Consider the following 16,881-nt stretch of genomic DNA (forward strand, 5'->3'; position numbering starts at 1 on the left):
CTGCAAGGCTCCCTTCCTGAGGCTTTCCTTTGCTGACATCCTGGGAATTCAAGAGAATTGTTTTATAACTATTTTTATATGATTTCAAAATTTTATATGATTTCTACTTGTTCACTGTAGAAAAAAATGTAAAGGCACGAGAAAGAAAATAAGGTGATATATTAATTATTCATCTGCACAAACATAACCATTAACATTGTGGCATGTATCTTTGCAATCTGTTTTACACATATTAATCTACATCAAAGAGGGGGAAATACAATCTGGAAAACAAAACCCATGGCTGCTGCATTTCTGCCCCTGGGAGAGAGTAGCACGATTCCTATCAGAGCCAGGATTCTCCTGTGGAGGAAAATAGCTGTTGGGCCCCATGAGCCAATGAGTATCAAAAGTCCTCCCCCAGAACGTGGTTTAAAAAGACAGGAGAGCCGAAACCGGTTTGGCTCAGTGGATAGAGCGTCGGCCTGTGGACTGAAGGGTCCCAGGTTCGATTCTGGTCAAGGGCATGTACCTGGGTTGTGGGCACATCCCCAGTGGGGGGTGTGCAGGAGGCGGCTGATTGATGTTTCTCTCCCATCAATGTTTCTAACTCTCTATCTCTCTCCCTTCCTCTCTGTAAAAAATCAATAAAATATATTTTAAAAAAAATTCAGTTCCTCATATGCACTAGCCACAAGTACTCAGCAGACACATGTGGCTAGTGATTACCGCATTGGAAAGCACAAAATAGAACATCTCTGTCATCACAGAAAGCTCTATGGGACTGTACCTGGCTCTAACACAGATAATAAATTTGCAATGCGTGGGCCAAATTTAGTTCATAGCAGTAAAACATGATGATTAAGAGAGTAGTCTCTAGAGGCAGAGGCCTGAGTTCAAATCCTGCTCTGCCACTTATTAATCAGAGGATTTTGGACAACTTAATCTCCTTGCCTCCGTTTCCTCATCTGTAAAGTGAAGATAATGATAGTAACTACTATACAGGTTGTTATACAGACCAAATAATTGATACTTACAAAGTGCTTAGGAAAGTACCTGACACATAATAAGTAGTTATTAAATATTTTGATTTGCCTGTTAGTTACTAACAAATGAAATTAAAATCAAAATTAAAATCTGAGCCCTAGCAGGCTTGGCTCAGTGGATAGAGCCTGTGGATCAAAGGGTCCTGGGTTCGATTCCAGTCCAGGCCACGTACCTTGGTTGCAGGTTCCTCTTTATCCCAGGCCCTGGTTGGGGCTCGTGCAGGGGCAACCAATCGATGTGTTTCTCTCACATGGATGTTTCTCTCTGTCCTTCCCTCTCTCTTCCACTCTAAAAAGATCAATGGAAAAATATTCTCGGGTGAGGATTAACAACAACAACAATAAAATTAAAATCTGGGTTTCTGGCCTTTTTTTTTTTTCCTTTTAGAAGGCCTGCAAGCCTGGCTCACATCATTCCTGATACACTTCAATTGGCCAGAACAGAGTGGCAGCTGCCCAGTCAAGATGGAGCATAGCCCTAGCTGGTTTGGCTCAGTGGATGGAGCATTGGCCTGGGGACTGAAGGGTCCCAGGTTCGAATTCAGTAGAAGGCACATGCCTGGGTTGTGGACTCAGTCCCCATTGGGGGCGTGCAAGAGGCAGCTGATCAATGATTCTTTCTCATCATTGATGTTTCTGTCTCTCTCTCTCTCTCTCTCCCCCTTCTTCTCTGAAATCAATATATATATGATGCAGCATAAACTCCTTAGTTGCCCACATGTTCTTTTGGGGCAGGTGTTGCATCAGCACCACTCAGAGCAGGCACCTTTTTCTAATTTGCTCTAAGGCACAGCATAGGCTGGTGGGCAGCCCTGGGAAAGGTGGCAAACACAGGGACATCAAGCACTGCCTTAAGGAGGGAGAATGGCAAGTAGTTATCAGGGGCACGAATATCTAATGTTCAGTAGTCAGCTGTCACCCAAATTGTAAAGTGTTCTGATTCTGTGTTTCATATCTTCAATAAGGTCTGCTGCACACAAAGATTGGGGTTAGTAGTACAGCAAGGAACAAAAAATGATGATGAAAACACACTGAAGGCTGAACATTTTGCAGTCTCTGGAACAATGAGCCCCTTGAAAAATCTTATTTGAGGGTGGATACCAGAGTATGGGGAATAGAGGCCAGAATCCTTGCATTTGAATAATTAGGAACTCTGCGGCTGGAAATATCGGCAATCTCCCGAGGCAGATATCTGGGTTACAGACTCACACACCTTGAGGAAAGGGAGCAGAGAATCAGACAATTTGCAACTTTGTAATTTCCTTTCATTTCTGAGTATATCACGGACATCTTTTCATGTCATTCTTCTCTCACATCAGTGATTCTCAAGGAGAGGAGAGGTCATATCAGAATCAAACCACCCAGGTGCCTCTTCAAGCCACACCGATGTATTTATCAGTCAGGAATCAGGTGAGAGAACAGAATCACTTCCAGGGTTTAAAAACAGAAGGAATTCAACACGAAGATTAGGCAATGACCAAACCCCTGGAAGGGCAGGAGGAGTAGGCTTTTACAAATAACTCCCAGGACGCTCCCAGGGAAGCCATTCCCATTATGACCTTCAGGAAGGTTGAGCTCCAAGACATGCTGCTCTAGCTGCAATCCAGGTACCAGAAAGCTAACACCGGAGGCTGCTGCCACCAGCCCAACCTGGACACTGGTTGAATGTGGGTTGCTGCCATGGCTGACGCCAGAATTTCCTCTCAACATCCTCGAACCTGGAGATGGGACATTGGCAATCTCATCTCAAGAATATGGCATGACCGCCTGGCCAGCGTGGCTCAGTGGTTGAGCATCAACCTATGAACCAGGAGGCCACAGTTCGATTCCGGGTCAGGGCACGTGCCTGGGTTGCAGGCTCGATCCCCAGTAGGGGGTGTGCAGGAGGCAGCCAATCAATGATTCTCTCTCATCATTGATGTTCCTATCCCTCTCCCTCTCTCCCTTCCTCTTTGAAATAATATATATATATATATATATATATATATATATATATATATGTATTTTTTTTTTTAAAGAATATGGCATGACCTCTACCTCACTTTCCCTTTTCAAATCTTGCAGAAATGCATCTAAGTGGCAGAACCTAATTTGCATCCAGAATCGTAGCTGCATGCAACCTGGGAAACATAGCTTCATCTTTTCAGCCTCTGTAGCACAGGAAGACCACCGGGATCAATGCTGACGATCCATCAATCATTCTAGTATGTCGCCTCTAGGAAATCATTGTCTCTGTTTTGTGCAGAGCTATTTTTTCCTCCCTGCGACCCATGTCCCCTTTTTCTAATAATAGTCCCTGATTTTCCTTTGGAGAATCACCCTTCTCACTTGCACTCCATGTCACTGGGTGAGGCTGAGCCCATACCCCAGTCCCAGGGGAGGGCCCATGTCCTAGCCCTGGGCAACTAGTACACTCCATCTCCTATTCTTGCTCAACGTGTCATCCCTCAGAGAACATGTGAAGAGATGGATACCATCCCCCTGGAGACATCAGGTAGAGAAGGGACAGATAGTTATCTTGGACTGTTGAGACACTTACCAACCTAGAAGCTGGGGGCAGAATACTATGATTCACTGTTACTTTCTGCTCTAAGATTTGGCAATTGCCTGGCCTGTGTAATGTCTATAAAAAAAAGACAATCCTGATTTGAGATATTCTGCCCTTTAATTAAATGAAGCACTAGATCACAGTCTCAATATTTTATTTGGAAAATACGTTCTCCATAACACCTTCACATTCAGCCTAACCCCGCCCCCTTCCCGCAACTCCCCACCCTCCCTCTGTATGTGCGTGTGCGCTTGCGCACACATTCTAGCTCCACCTCTCACTTTCTCTTAACCTATTCTTTTTTAGGTTGGGAGCTCTGTTCCTCAGCATCAACATCCACAGATGCTGGGTCACTGTCTCTCCAGGAATTGAACACAAGAACACTCAACTAAAAATAAAATAAAATAACATAAAATAAAATAAAATAACATAAAATAAAATAAAATAAAATAAAAAGAAGGAAAGAGAGGTAGAGATAGTTATCTGCCTAAGAAGTACCTGGTGACTGTATGTGTCTAGGCAGGGGTGGGCAAACTTTTTGACTCGAGGGCCACAATGGGTTCTTAAACTGGACCGGAGGGCCGGAACAAAAGCATGGATGGAGTGTTTGTGTGAACTAATATAAATTCAAAGTAAACATCATTACATAAAAGGGTACGGTCTTTTTTTTTTTTTAGTTTTATTCATTTCAAACGGCCGGATCCAGCCTGCGGGCCGTAGTTTGCCCACGGCTGGCCTAGAGACACAAACCTGCTTCCTATGGTGTTTAGTCTTGTTTGGCTGTGGGCCTGGGCCACCTATAATGAAAGTAGCTGTGAATGAGACCAGAGGTTTGGCTCTGAACCTGGAGTCAGGTGACCCTGAGTAATCTCTCTAGGCCTCAGTTTCTCGTTGGTAAAATAAACGGATCAGGCCCATTTATGTTCTAGTTTTGATGATTTACAGTCATACAGCGGGTCAGTGTTGATTTGAAGGTAAGATGACAAAGACAAAAGACAGTTTGCTTTAGAAATACCCTACTTGTGAAGAAGATAAGCAGTATTAAAGAGCTCTAACCTAGGAGTCAGGAAACCTGGGCGCTGGTGCTTGCTACATCATACATTCTCCATCAGTGGGCAAGTCGCTTGGCTTCTCTGTGCTATAAAGGGAGATGCTTGGAGCAGATAATGTCTAATGGCCTCTCCGGCTCTGAGGACCTAGACGAGCCACACCATAATGTTTTGCGGGGGAAATAAATCAGAGGGGAACATGAATGCCCTCAGTGGGTGAAGGGACTGTACTGGAGAGGATTGTCCTTCTCAGGCATTCACTGGAGTCTCCCCTGCCCTTTGTGTCTCCCTCACTTCCAATGTCCAGGCTTAAGGGCAGGAGCTGGCACATCTGAGGGTCAAACCGGGGAAACGAGCAGGACCTTGAGTTCTGCTGAGTCCTCCCATGGCCGGAGTCCAAGGGTTGAAGACCAGACTTTTCAAGCAGCTTATCAGGGTACATTACTGGCCCAGCCCAGGTGACTACTTGGCAGTGGACTTTGTTTGATCTATTAAGTGTCCCAGAAGTGCCACTTTGGCTGACGCCCTCATCCACACCAGGCCCCACGCTGCAGGGGACTGGTGACCTCCAAGTCTGGCTGAAAGTCAGGAAAGGGAAACTGTCCTTGGAGATCTGCCAGGCTGAGACAGTTCAGAGAGCTGTCACAGGGGCACTTTTGAAAAGAATGTGCACTAAGGAAGCCTGGTGGGAATAGCATAGGGGCTTGTGGGAGGAAGCACAGACAATGAGGGGCGGGTGAATGAGACTGAGGAATTCTGGAGTTGCCCACAAGGAAGAGCAAGGCTTGAGCTGAGTGAAGTGAAACAGGCCTGGAGTCCAAGAAATCTATTTCAGCACAGCTAGATCTTCAGGTGAGTAACATATTAAAATGTATAAAATAACATTCCAACTAGCCTAATTACATATGCTACCTTTCCGTGTTTTCCCCCCTGATTTTAAAAGTAATCCTATATAATAAAAGCCTAATAGGCAAATCAACCAAACAGCAGACCGACCGATGGAACGACCAGTCGCTATGATGCGCAATGACCACGAGGGGGCAGACGCTCAATGTAGGAGCTGCCCCCAGCCTGCAGGCCCCAGGCCAGCCAAGGCGGGAGCCAGTAGGGCCCCCCTGATTGCCCCACAGAAGGAGGTGACCAGTGGTGGTGGCAGCAGCGGCGGGTGGGGCCGGCAAGCAGGCAGCACCAGGCCAGCCAAGGTGGGTGCCAATGGGGGCTCTCCAATCACCCTGCCAGTCGCCCCACAGATTGGCCCTGATCACTGGCCAGGCCTAGGGACCCTACTGGTGCACAAATTTTGTGCACTGGGCCTCTATTGTAATATAAGGTAAAAAAATATGAAAAAGAAGAACTGAGAACAAGAAAGCAAATATTAATTCTACCACCTAGTGATAACCACTATTAATATGTTGGTATGTTTTCTTCTGGCCTTTTTTGCATATGTATACAATATAATTTTTAGAGGGATAATATTGTATGTGTTTTTTTCTAATTTGCTCTTTTCACTGAATATTTCTTCTTAGTCAATATTGATACTTGTCATACATTTTTTTAAAATATATTTTATTGATTTTGTACAGAAGGGAAGGGAGAGGGATAGAGAGTTAGAAACATCGATGAGAGAGAAACATCGATCAGCTGCCTCCTGCACACCTCCTACTGGTGATGTGCCCACAACCAAGGTACATGCCCTTGACCGGAACCGAACCTGGGACCTTTCAGTCTGCAGGCTGACACTCTATCCACTGAGCCAAACCGGTTAGGGCCAGTACTTGTCATAATTTTTAATGACTGCACAATATTTCATCATATGGAAGTACTATTTTTTAATTTAATAATCTTTTATCACTAGGTATTTAAATCATGTCTATTTTTAACCATTATAGACATGCTTCTTTGAACCTCTTGGCACATATACCCTTGCTCATGTGTCCAGTTATTCCCTTCAGATAAATTCCCAAAAGTGGAGGTGCTAGGTCAAAGTGTATTATACATGTTGACATACTGACAAATTTCCCTGCAGGAAGATTGTAGCAATTTATTCTCTACCACCAGTGTCTGATGCTTGATCACCCTGAGTTAACAGCTTTGGTACTTTCTGTATTAAAACTATGGCTGTACACCTCTTCTTTTTTTAAAAAAATTAAATTTATTGCGGTGACATTGGTGTACATCTGTCCTTTAACATCAAAATTATACAAATTTTATTCTTTGACTCAGTAAACATTTGACTCTGGGAAAATGTTCAAAGAAAATATCTAAATTACACATACATAAAGGGGGTAGATAGATAGATTGAAGGGGTGGGGCTGTATCTGAGTAAGCCAATTGCTTTGGACAATCATTGTCCCTGTGGATTGGAAAGGGCACCCTTAATTGTGTCAGGGCCTTCTCCCTGTCTTTGCTCACTGAAGGAGGAGGGGAGGCAATTACACCCAGTTCCTTGGACAGTGCCACTATTGTATATAAGGTGGCCCACCTGCTTATACCCTCTCAAGCTTGAAGAACCTCCCCTCACCTTCCCTAATGAGATCAGGCCTTGGCTCATACATAGGGTTGACAGCCCTACCCTGTCTGTCAAAGGTTGCTGGTGACATGTGCCCAAGTCTTTCTGTAGCATTAGTTACAAGAAAGGATAATAAGATGATAACCAGGGTGATCTTTCCCCTTCTCACAATCCCTTTAAATCCAAGACCTCCACATTCCTCCTTTTGGATTGTGAGGCTCAACCAGAGAAGAAAGAAAACAAAATCTGTTTTTAAATTCACAAACTATGTATTCAAGTATAATACTGAATGAGGTAGGAAGAGACATGTCAAAACAAAACAAAACATAAAAACACAGCAGTTTCCCCCACCTCCACTCTGAAAAGATAAGACTTATTAGAGAGGGAAGATAGGTAGAAAGTTTGAAGCAGCAAAACAGCAGGAACTGTGCACCTGGTTCCATCTGAAGTTTAATAAACCCCCTTTAACTGGGGATTGAAAAGACCTTGAGTCTACACAAGGCCTAGGCAGGCAGCAAGCCTCCTGGGCAAATCTCCCCCCTTTATGGTGTAGATTCTATGTGGCAGAAATGACAGGTTGGCATGTCTAGGCTTGAGATCAGAAACAGATTCTCCCAGCTTCTCGGGGGAGAAGGTGAGGAGGGGACTCTCCTGGCGCAGTTAGGAGGATACCACACGGACAGATGAGGATGTGGCTACACATCAGCAGATTGTCAGCACAGAGGAGGGTCCCTGCCCAACTTCCACTCACACACCACCACTCCCGCCTTCCTAGGAGCCAGACAGGGATGACTCACCTGTTATACTACAACAGAAGGCTACCATGAGACAAGGCAGAGAAAGCTCAGGAAGTGGTTGTCGCCTCCCCATTTCCTCCCTCAGCAATAGAGAGGTGAAGAGCTGGGAAGAGCAGAAACATCCTGATCATAATTGAGTTTACCTAGAAGTACCTGACTATGTTTTCTTGCTTCTAGAAATCTGGGGCTTAAGAAGGAAATTAATTCAGTTATAGAAAAATAAAGGAAGTTGTTTTTTCCCCCACACCTGAATTCATGCAACTCTGGAATTTGACCTCCCTTGTACAGTAGTGAAAACACTGCAGCATCCAACAAGAGGGGAAGAGTTGCAGTGTTATACAGTCCTCTAATGTCACAAGTACTATACAACAATATAAAAATATCTCTGATATAGTGTCAAGTGAAAAGGCAGAATACAAAAATGTGTGTCCTTTCTGATTACCACAATGTTTAAAAGAAAAACTTAAAAGAAAAAAGGAAAACTTAAAAAATATAGTTGAAAAAAATATATAGTTGAAATAAAAACTAGGAAATAAAGGTACAAAAGCATGAAGTGGTTGTCTTTGGATGAGAAAGCTGTGGATAATTTTTTCTCCCTTTTATTTGTTCTGAATTCTCCTCCATGAGCATATTTTTTATAATGAAATTTATACATTTAAATATATGTGTGTGTATATTACTTTAAGCATGGCTTGATCCATGGCGTAGAGCTTTGAAGAGGTTGGAGAAAAGCGGGAGGAAGGTAAAAGGGATCTTTCCAGGCCCTGTTGAACTCTGTTCCGCTCAGTGACTGAGTTGGACATCAGTTGTCGCCTTCTTCCTTCCTGGTAAATTAATGTTGGGTGATGTCATGGACAGAATGAGCCAAGAAATGACCGACCATGCTGAATGAATGGGAGCTTCTGTTCATGAGAAATACAGGAAAAGTCATATAGTTTTAAATTTTATGTCAGTGGTTCTCAAAGTGTAATTTTCGGATCGGCAGTCTCAGCATTGCTTGTTAGAAATGCAACTTCTCTGGCCCCTTTCCAGACCTACTTGATGATCCTCCTTAGAGAGGAACTCAGCAAGGTATATTCTAACAAGCCCTCCAAGGGATTCTGATGCCTGCCCAAGTTTGAGAACCATTTTCTTTTACTAAGTTTCATTTTTATTTATTCATTTTTTTATTTATTAAAATTTTATTTCTCACAATGTACAGCTGGCGGGACCTGGTGCCCATGTATCTTCGTCAGCAGCTGGGGCGTCCCCACCCTCGGTGTTTCTGGTACATGACTTGAGCTCTGTGCTTTGAAGCTAGGTTAGTCAGTCCTTACTAAGGAGCCCCTAGGGCTGTCCTGGCCCAGGAACTGGGGGTCTCCAGTCTCTCAGAGACAATAGCTGGGGTCACGATAAGCCTATAGTTGGGAACTTCCTTACACAGCTTGTCGTGCGTTGCTTTGTCAAACAAGACTGGTTTTTTGAGTTTTCCCTGAACTTTTCCTTTGGACCACTCCTTCCTTTTGGCCTTGCCCCAGATTTGTTCACTGGGTCTTTGTCTTTCTTGGCCGACTTTCCAGCATCTTTCTTCTTTTTGTCATCCCTGGGCGACCTAGAGAAACTTGAAGATCAGTTGCTGCCAATGCTGCTTTGATGAGATGTCGGATAAAAAAGTTAATTTATTTTTAAGATTAAGTTTTTAAAAAATAAATGTTTTATTTTTCCCCCAAAATACATTTCTATTGATTTCAGAGAGAGGAAGGGAGAGAAACATCAATGATGACAGAGAATGGTTGATCAGCTACATCCTGCACACCACCTACCGGGAATTGAGCCTGCAACCAGGGCATAAGCCCTGACAGGAAATAGAACCCTGACCCCTTAGTTCATGGGTCGATGCTTAACCACTGGGCAACACCTGCCAGGCAAATGTTTTATTTTTAATAATTTTAGATTTAAAGAAAAATTTCAAAAATAGTACAGAGAATTCCATATACCCATCCCAGCTTTTCCTATTATTCACATTTTACATCAATATGGTACATTTGGAGAACTGCTCTTCTAATGAATAATCACTGATGAGTTCACTTTAGGTAAGTCACTGGGGTAGGTATTAGTCCTAAGGCTGGAAGGAGCTAAGAGAGTTGCTATGACCACCATCACCTCTGTTCACATTTGAATAAGACTTTAAAACGGGTTATTTCATTTTATCCTCAGTAGATGCCTTTGAAATAAGCTAAGGAATTTATTCCCACTTTACAGATTTAAAAAACCTGAAGATAAAAAAGATTAAATGATTTGCCTTTAATAACTGGTATTTATTGTACTTTTCTAATAGACCAAGTCTTATCAATAATACATGAATAGCAAGTATATATTATCTCATTTAAATCTCACACAAATCTTATAAGGTAAGTACCACTGTTATATCTTCATTTTATAGACAGTGAAATGGAGGCACAGAAAGACTAAGTAACTTACTGTTGGACACCAAGGTTTTGCTTTTTTTAAAAAAAAGAGGTTCAAATAGTGTTTCTTTGTTCGTTTTACAGTTTACATCCAATATTATTTTGTAATAGTTTCAAATGGACACACAGCTTTAAATAAAGGAACTGTAATTCAAACCCGGGAAGTCTGACTCTGGGGGAGATGTTCATAACCATCCAGCTATAAAATGTGATGCCTTTGAAATGTTTCAGCTTGGCTAGACTAAGTTACATTTCCCAGAGTTCCCTTTTCAGTATGTTTCCAGTTATCTTGAGCCACAAAAGAGTTTCTTGTGGGAGCTTAGGAAGGCGGAAATGAAGCAGGAGCTACTTTATAGCTGACATATGTTGCGGATTATCCACTGCCTCACCTCATTGACGTGAGGCAGCAGCCATGCATGTAACTGTCTCACCTTCCCCTGAATCTTCCTTCAGCTTCTCTGACTTCTGGGCCAGAGCCCTGGCTTCTGCAGGACACCCACACCATCAACACGAGAGGCCACAAGAACTGACATAGGCTCCAGATGATCCTCATGGGCTCCAGATCATGCCTGTGAGTCCCAGCTTATTTTTACTCTCCTCTACTTTATATCCATTTTCTATTCCCAGCTGCCTGCTCTGTGGACTTCAAACTTCAATGTCAGACATGAAGACAACAGCCTTGTTTGTGTGCCCGATGCTTCGAAAGGCCAAAACTCAAAACAATGATTTTTGAATTTGGAGTAAGGCAAGGTTTATTGATCAAGAAGTCACCAACTGAGAAGGTGGGAGACCTAATGGTGCCTTAAATCCATCTTGCTCACTGGAGTAGTTTAAGGGATTTTAAGGGGTTAGAGCAGGGGTCCTCAAACTTTTTAAACAGGGGGCCAGTTCACTGTCCCTCAGACCATTGGAGGGCTGGACTATAGTTTAAAAAAAACTATGAACAAATTCCTATGCACACTGCACATATCTTATTTTGAAGTAAAAAAACAAAACGGGAACAAATACAATATTTGTATTTGCATGTGGCCAGCGGGCCGTAGTTTGAGGACGCCTGGGCTAGAGGTAACTCTAGGCCCAGATGGCTTTATCATTGAACTCTACTAAAATATTTAAGGAGGAAACAATGTTAATATGACACTAACTTCATCTCTAGGCCTCAGTTCCCTCATCGTAAAAGGCAGGTGTTGGACCAGCCAAGTTCAATGTCCATCCTTGATATCTCTCAGAGCCCCTTCTGGCAGGCTCTGGTCCCAGAGTGAAGTTGAGGATATTTGGCTTTAATGGGAAATTATTTCACAATTCTGTGGGTTAGGATCTACTGATCATCATCGGATGAAGGGGAGTCACCTGGGTCCTGTTCTCCATGCTCTATAATTTGCTATCGACGTTGGCATTCGAACTGAGATGGGTTCTCTTCCAGTGGTCCCATAATGCTCACCACTGTCCTTTACTCCCAGGGGAGCGTAGGGAACTTTAAAGTGTCCTGTAAGAAGAACCCCAGGAATAAGGGTGCATAGGGTAATGGGTATAATATTAATTTCAAAACCTCAGACTAAAATATAACACCTCAGCTTTACCCATGTAAGCATCAAAACTTTCTTTTAACCATCTTGCTAAGAAATAGTGCTAAGGATATTATATCCAGTACTTCTTCCTAAGTATAGGTTCACAAACACACAAATTTAGTTCTTTCTTCAGAGTATGGGGTCATACTGATGAATATCAGTTATTGCAATCATGGAAATTAAAGCACATATATAGTTATTCCCTCCTACACAGATTAAATCTTTCTAATTTTCTATGATTTTTTTATTTTTGCTTTTGTTGTTAATCCTCACCTGAGGCTATTTTTTTCCATTGATTTTAAAGAGAGTGGAAGGAAAGGAGGGCCTGTGGGGAGGGAGGGAAGAAAAGGGGAGAGAGAGAGAGAGAGAGAGAGAGAGAGAGAGAGAGAGAGAGATTAAGAGAGAGAGAGAAACATTGATGTGAGAGAGACACATTGACTGGTTGCCTCCTGCATGTGCCTGGACCAGGGCTGGGGATTGAACCTGCAACCGAGGTACGTGCCCTTGACCTGGAATCCAACCTGTGACTCTTTGATGCTCGGGCCAACGCCGGTCAGGGCTCTTGTCTACCCTTAAAAATAATGTTTTCCCTACATTTCAGGCTGTTTGCAATCACTTTAGGTATTACAAATGTTTTCTTAGCAGCTGCAGCTCTCTTTTCGAATGTGCTGCTTCTATTTTTCTGTGAGTTAAAAAAAGAGATTATCAGGCATGTTAATTTTGTGTGTAAACTAGGAGTAAATAAATGCCACTGAAGGTAGAAAAGTTTTAAGTTTAGATATTTACCTATGTACACACTTTTCCCCCCCTTCATTCCAGCAGATAATACGTCTTGTGCTACTAGTCTCACAGAGAATTTGTAGCTCCTGTTGAAGAAATAGGGACTGAGAGGGGTGAAGTTCCTCTCACCAGGGTTGTTTTATTTTCAAAATATATTTTTATTGATTTCAGAGAGGAAGGGAGAGGGAGAGAGAGAAACATCAATGATGATAGAGAATCATTGATTGGCTGCCTCCGCAAACCCCTACTAGGGATCAAGCCTGCAACCTGGGCATGTGCCCTTGACCGGAATCGAACCTGGGACCTTTCAGTCCGCAGGCCAACGCTCTATCCATTAAGTCAAACTGGCTAGGGCTCACCAGGGTTTTTTATGACCTAGCCCTTGAACTTGAATGGGGAAAAAATTACATCTTTATTTTCATTAACCTGTATCTGAAATGTAGCATTTCCTTCCATTATGAATGCAGGCAACCAACCACTGTTGTATTAACAGTACCCATGCCCTTTTCATAAGCAGAAATCAGCTATTTTTCATATCCTATTATGGTTGTTGCAATATGTTGAAATATTGTTTACATTTATCATTACTTCAAAAGTATGAAGTTATTAGATCCATCACCAGATCTTAGTATTCAATTTTTTTAAAAAACCAACCACCATACATTACTGTATCATTTCTGTTTTTGAAGTATTTTTATAATCGTACATCAATATTTCCCCACAGGCTGGTGGAAGGAAAAGAAGCAAGAACAGAGAGCTGTGAGAGTGAGAGCAGGAGCACTGGGTCCTGGGGAGGACATGGCTACCCACTGCATCCAGGGACTAGGTCCCAGGTCACCAAGTTGGGAACAGAAACAGTTGACAGAGCCACTGTGCCCTGTGGGGATCGATGCCTGCGGGCCTGAGGCCCTGCCCCCAACAAAAGCCCTCCCAAAACTGTGCACAACTCACAGGGGACTCCCCAAAAAGCCACGGTCTATGCAACTGAGTTTGACAACTGGAATCTATGGCCGTTGTGAAGGCTCCTTTAGTGACTAAAAGGCATAGCGTCAATTACAGGATTTCTGTGCATTGTCAACATGAGCAGCATGGAAAAGGTCAAGCATCTGTCTCAGACTCTAAGGTCTAGCCTGGACTTGCTGTGTATGAATGGAAGGTAATGAAAGTTACCTCCCCTTTGTGTTAAAGTCATGCAGTCTCATATATGACAATTGAATACTTTTTAGAAAACAGCTTTAATCAGATTGTTCAGGGACCTTTGATGGAATTCCTGAGTAGTGAGTGGCTCTGTTTCTGATGGGGGCTGATGTATGGCAGTCTGCATGTGTGCCAGGGCTGGGAGAGGCCGTGTGTTGTTCTGGTTTCTCCATTTGCTGCCTCACTGTTGAGGGGACAAAAAATGGGACCCCAGACATCTCTGCATTGAGTCCAGTCTCCATTGCTTCCATTAGAGTCTATACTCCAGCCTCATGGACCAACTCAGGGCTCTGTCTCACTTCCTCCCATTTCTCCATTTCAAAGATAAATTCTCAACTCCTGGGCTGAAAGAAGGACCAGGCCAAAGATTCTTCCTCCCCTTTCTACCTTGTCCACAAATTCCCTCCCCAAAATTAAATACCCATTTGGGGTGAGGAGGACTAGCCCTGCTCCCTTTCAACTCTTACGAAGAGCTTGCTCTCCCACCCTTGCGTCCCCTCCTCAGGCCTTTCTTACCCTCAATGTACCCCAACCTCTGCAGGGAGAGGGGGGAGGGCATGAGGGAGAGGTAGGGGTCGTGTCCAAATTTTTGTTATTCCCTGAACCCTGACTTTGGCCTTCTATAGCTGAGCCTGGTGTGGGAAGAAGAGTCTCAGAGCTGCCAGATTGTGCAATGGACCAGCTGACAGGTGAGGCAGGCTCCTCCCTGCCCCCAGATAGCGTCAGCAATTTCAAAGGCAACATCTTCTAAGGCTGAATGTCTTGCCCTTGGGTGAAGCTCGGGCAGGGCTAAGCTAGTAGCTATAGATCCTCCTCCCTCATCTCTGCCTCAGCAAGCAACAGGGAGGCAAGGTGATGGGAGAGACAGGAGACCTGGGTTCTAGTCCAATATCTGCCAGTAAAGCATCCCTAGTCTACCCAAGTCTCCTCTCCATTTTTAATACAAGTGGGTGAAACTAGATGAACTTTAATGTCTTTTTCGCCTCTTAATGGTCCTTACACATTATCTACATCCCCCAAAACAATACTCTCTATCTCTCAGGCAAACCAATAGGCTCCATGGTGATGAGGGGCCTATCCCAAGCCACACACAGTTAGGCAGGGTGAAGAGGAATTGGAACTCAACTATTTAGGATCTTAATCCACTTAACCGTGTTGTTCAAGTCTAAACCTCACCTCAGGAGCTCCACCCCTCTTCTAAAGATACATGCGAGAGGGAGAATGTTCAAGGCCCAGGACAGCCCTCCTCCTGCTGTGCTGAGCTCACAGCCAGTGAGGAAGGGAGCCAAAGAAGCTCATGACCAGGGATGCAAAAGGAAGCATAAAGGCCCAGTCAGATGTGAGACTGGCAGATGGAAAGGAATGGGTGCTAGGGATGCATTAGGATTAAAAAAAAAAAATGGGTGCTAGGATAGCTTGTTTGTTCAGAAAACAATGTCCCAAGCATCACCCTGTTGTTGTCAGAGAAAAATGCCATATTATCTAAACATGCAATCAGTTTGGCTGGGAAAAGAAGCCATTACTTAGTGACAGATACAGTCTATGAGAAATAGGTTGGAAGCGGGCAGAACAGAGGGATGCCTCTATTTCTGAATCATGAGAGGGAGGTGGTCTGTTCACGCCTGCCACCTTGCTTCCCGATCCACCGTGCCTGTTGGAACCCCACAAAGATGGAGTTCAGAGGATCAATAACCTTGAGACCACAGTAGTGGCTAGGAGTTTCATCTTTCTATTTTTAAAATTTTGCAATACTTGATATAGTCAAAAGAATATATGCTATGATATGTAGTCACGTGCCTAATAATAAAACAAACACCTGTGACGCCCACCACCCCACTTAACTACAACACTACTCCCTGTGCTCAAAGATCTCATCCCTTGCCTTACCCAAAGGTGACTGCTATTCTAAATTTGTCCCACAATATTTTGCTTTTCTTTATATTTTTCTATACATAAAGCACCAAACACTAAATTTAGTTTTGGTTATTTTTAAATTTAACAAGAATGTATTTTGTGAATTACTTTTTTCACTCATAGTTCTCTAATTCATCCATGCTGAGGTGTGTATAATTCATTCATTTACATTAGTATTTCATTGTTTAAATAAACCACAATTAATTAATTTATCCATTCTTTTATCCAAGGGCATTTGGATTCTTTCCAATTTTTTGCTGTTTTGATGTCTGTGTTTCCTAGAGCCCAAGTAGAAGAGTTTCTCTGGGATATATACCCTGAGGTAGAATTATTGGCTCAAATTGTTTTTCAGAATGAATGGATCAATTTATGTTCCACCCATCAGAGTTCCTATTGGGCCACATCCTCACCAAGACTTGGGATTGTTCTCCCACGTCCCCTAACCTTGGGTACCTCTGCCAGTGACTCTGAGGTAGGCTCCCACCTTCCCCAGCCAGAGCCTATGGCTTTTTAATGCCCCAGTGAACATGCTGGGCTGTTTTTATGTACCTACAGTCATAACTAAATAACATTGGACACAGGAAGAGGAGGAAATGACAGTTTAGGGACAGACTACGAGACTTAGTATCTTTCTATGTGACTATCAGAATCATCAGATCCTTTTAGAGAATAAAGGCAGATTTTTAAAAAAATGTTTTTCTTCTATTTTCTTTTTTAATATTTTTATTGATTTCAGAGAGGAAGGGAGAGGGAAAGAGAGATAGAAACATCAATGATGAGAGAGAACCATTGATCGGCTGCCCCTGTGCGCCCCCCACCGGGGATCGTGCCTGCAACCCGGGCATGTGCCCCTGACCGGAATCGAACCAGGGACCCTTCAGTACGCAGGCTGATGCTCTATCCACTGAACCAAATGGCTAGGGCTCTTCTATTTTAAATTACAGTTAACATTCAATATTATTTTGTATTGTCTGAAGGCAGATTTGTTAGTTCTACCGTAATCCAAAGCACACTGGAGCCTGGTCCCATAGGTTGACTGAAGTTGCC

General features: G+C 43.2%; 1 protein-coding gene and 1 pseudogene across 2 annotated transcripts in view; both read right to left on the reverse strand.

Annotated features, from left to right (window-relative positions):
* PAFAH1B1 (platelet activating factor acetylhydrolase 1b regulatory subunit 1) overlaps positions 1–16,881 on the reverse strand; it is a 118,139-nt gene that overhangs the window by 94,109 nt on the left and 7,149 nt on the right. The window lies entirely within an intron of this gene.
* LOC308531828 (small ribosomal subunit protein eS25-like) lies at positions 9,117–10,880 on the reverse strand (annotated as a pseudogene). Its single transcript has 2 exons — positions 10,807–10,880; positions 9,117–9,510 (listed from the first exon to the last, which is right to left on the reverse strand). The product of its transcript is annotated as a small ribosomal subunit protein eS25-like (transcript).

The sequence above is a fragment of the Myotis nattereri genome, assembly GCF_964212035.1.
Source record: "Myotis nattereri genome assembly, chromosome: 16".
NCBI classification, from domain to species: Eukaryota; Metazoa; Chordata; class Mammalia; order Chiroptera; family Vespertilionidae; genus Myotis; species Myotis nattereri.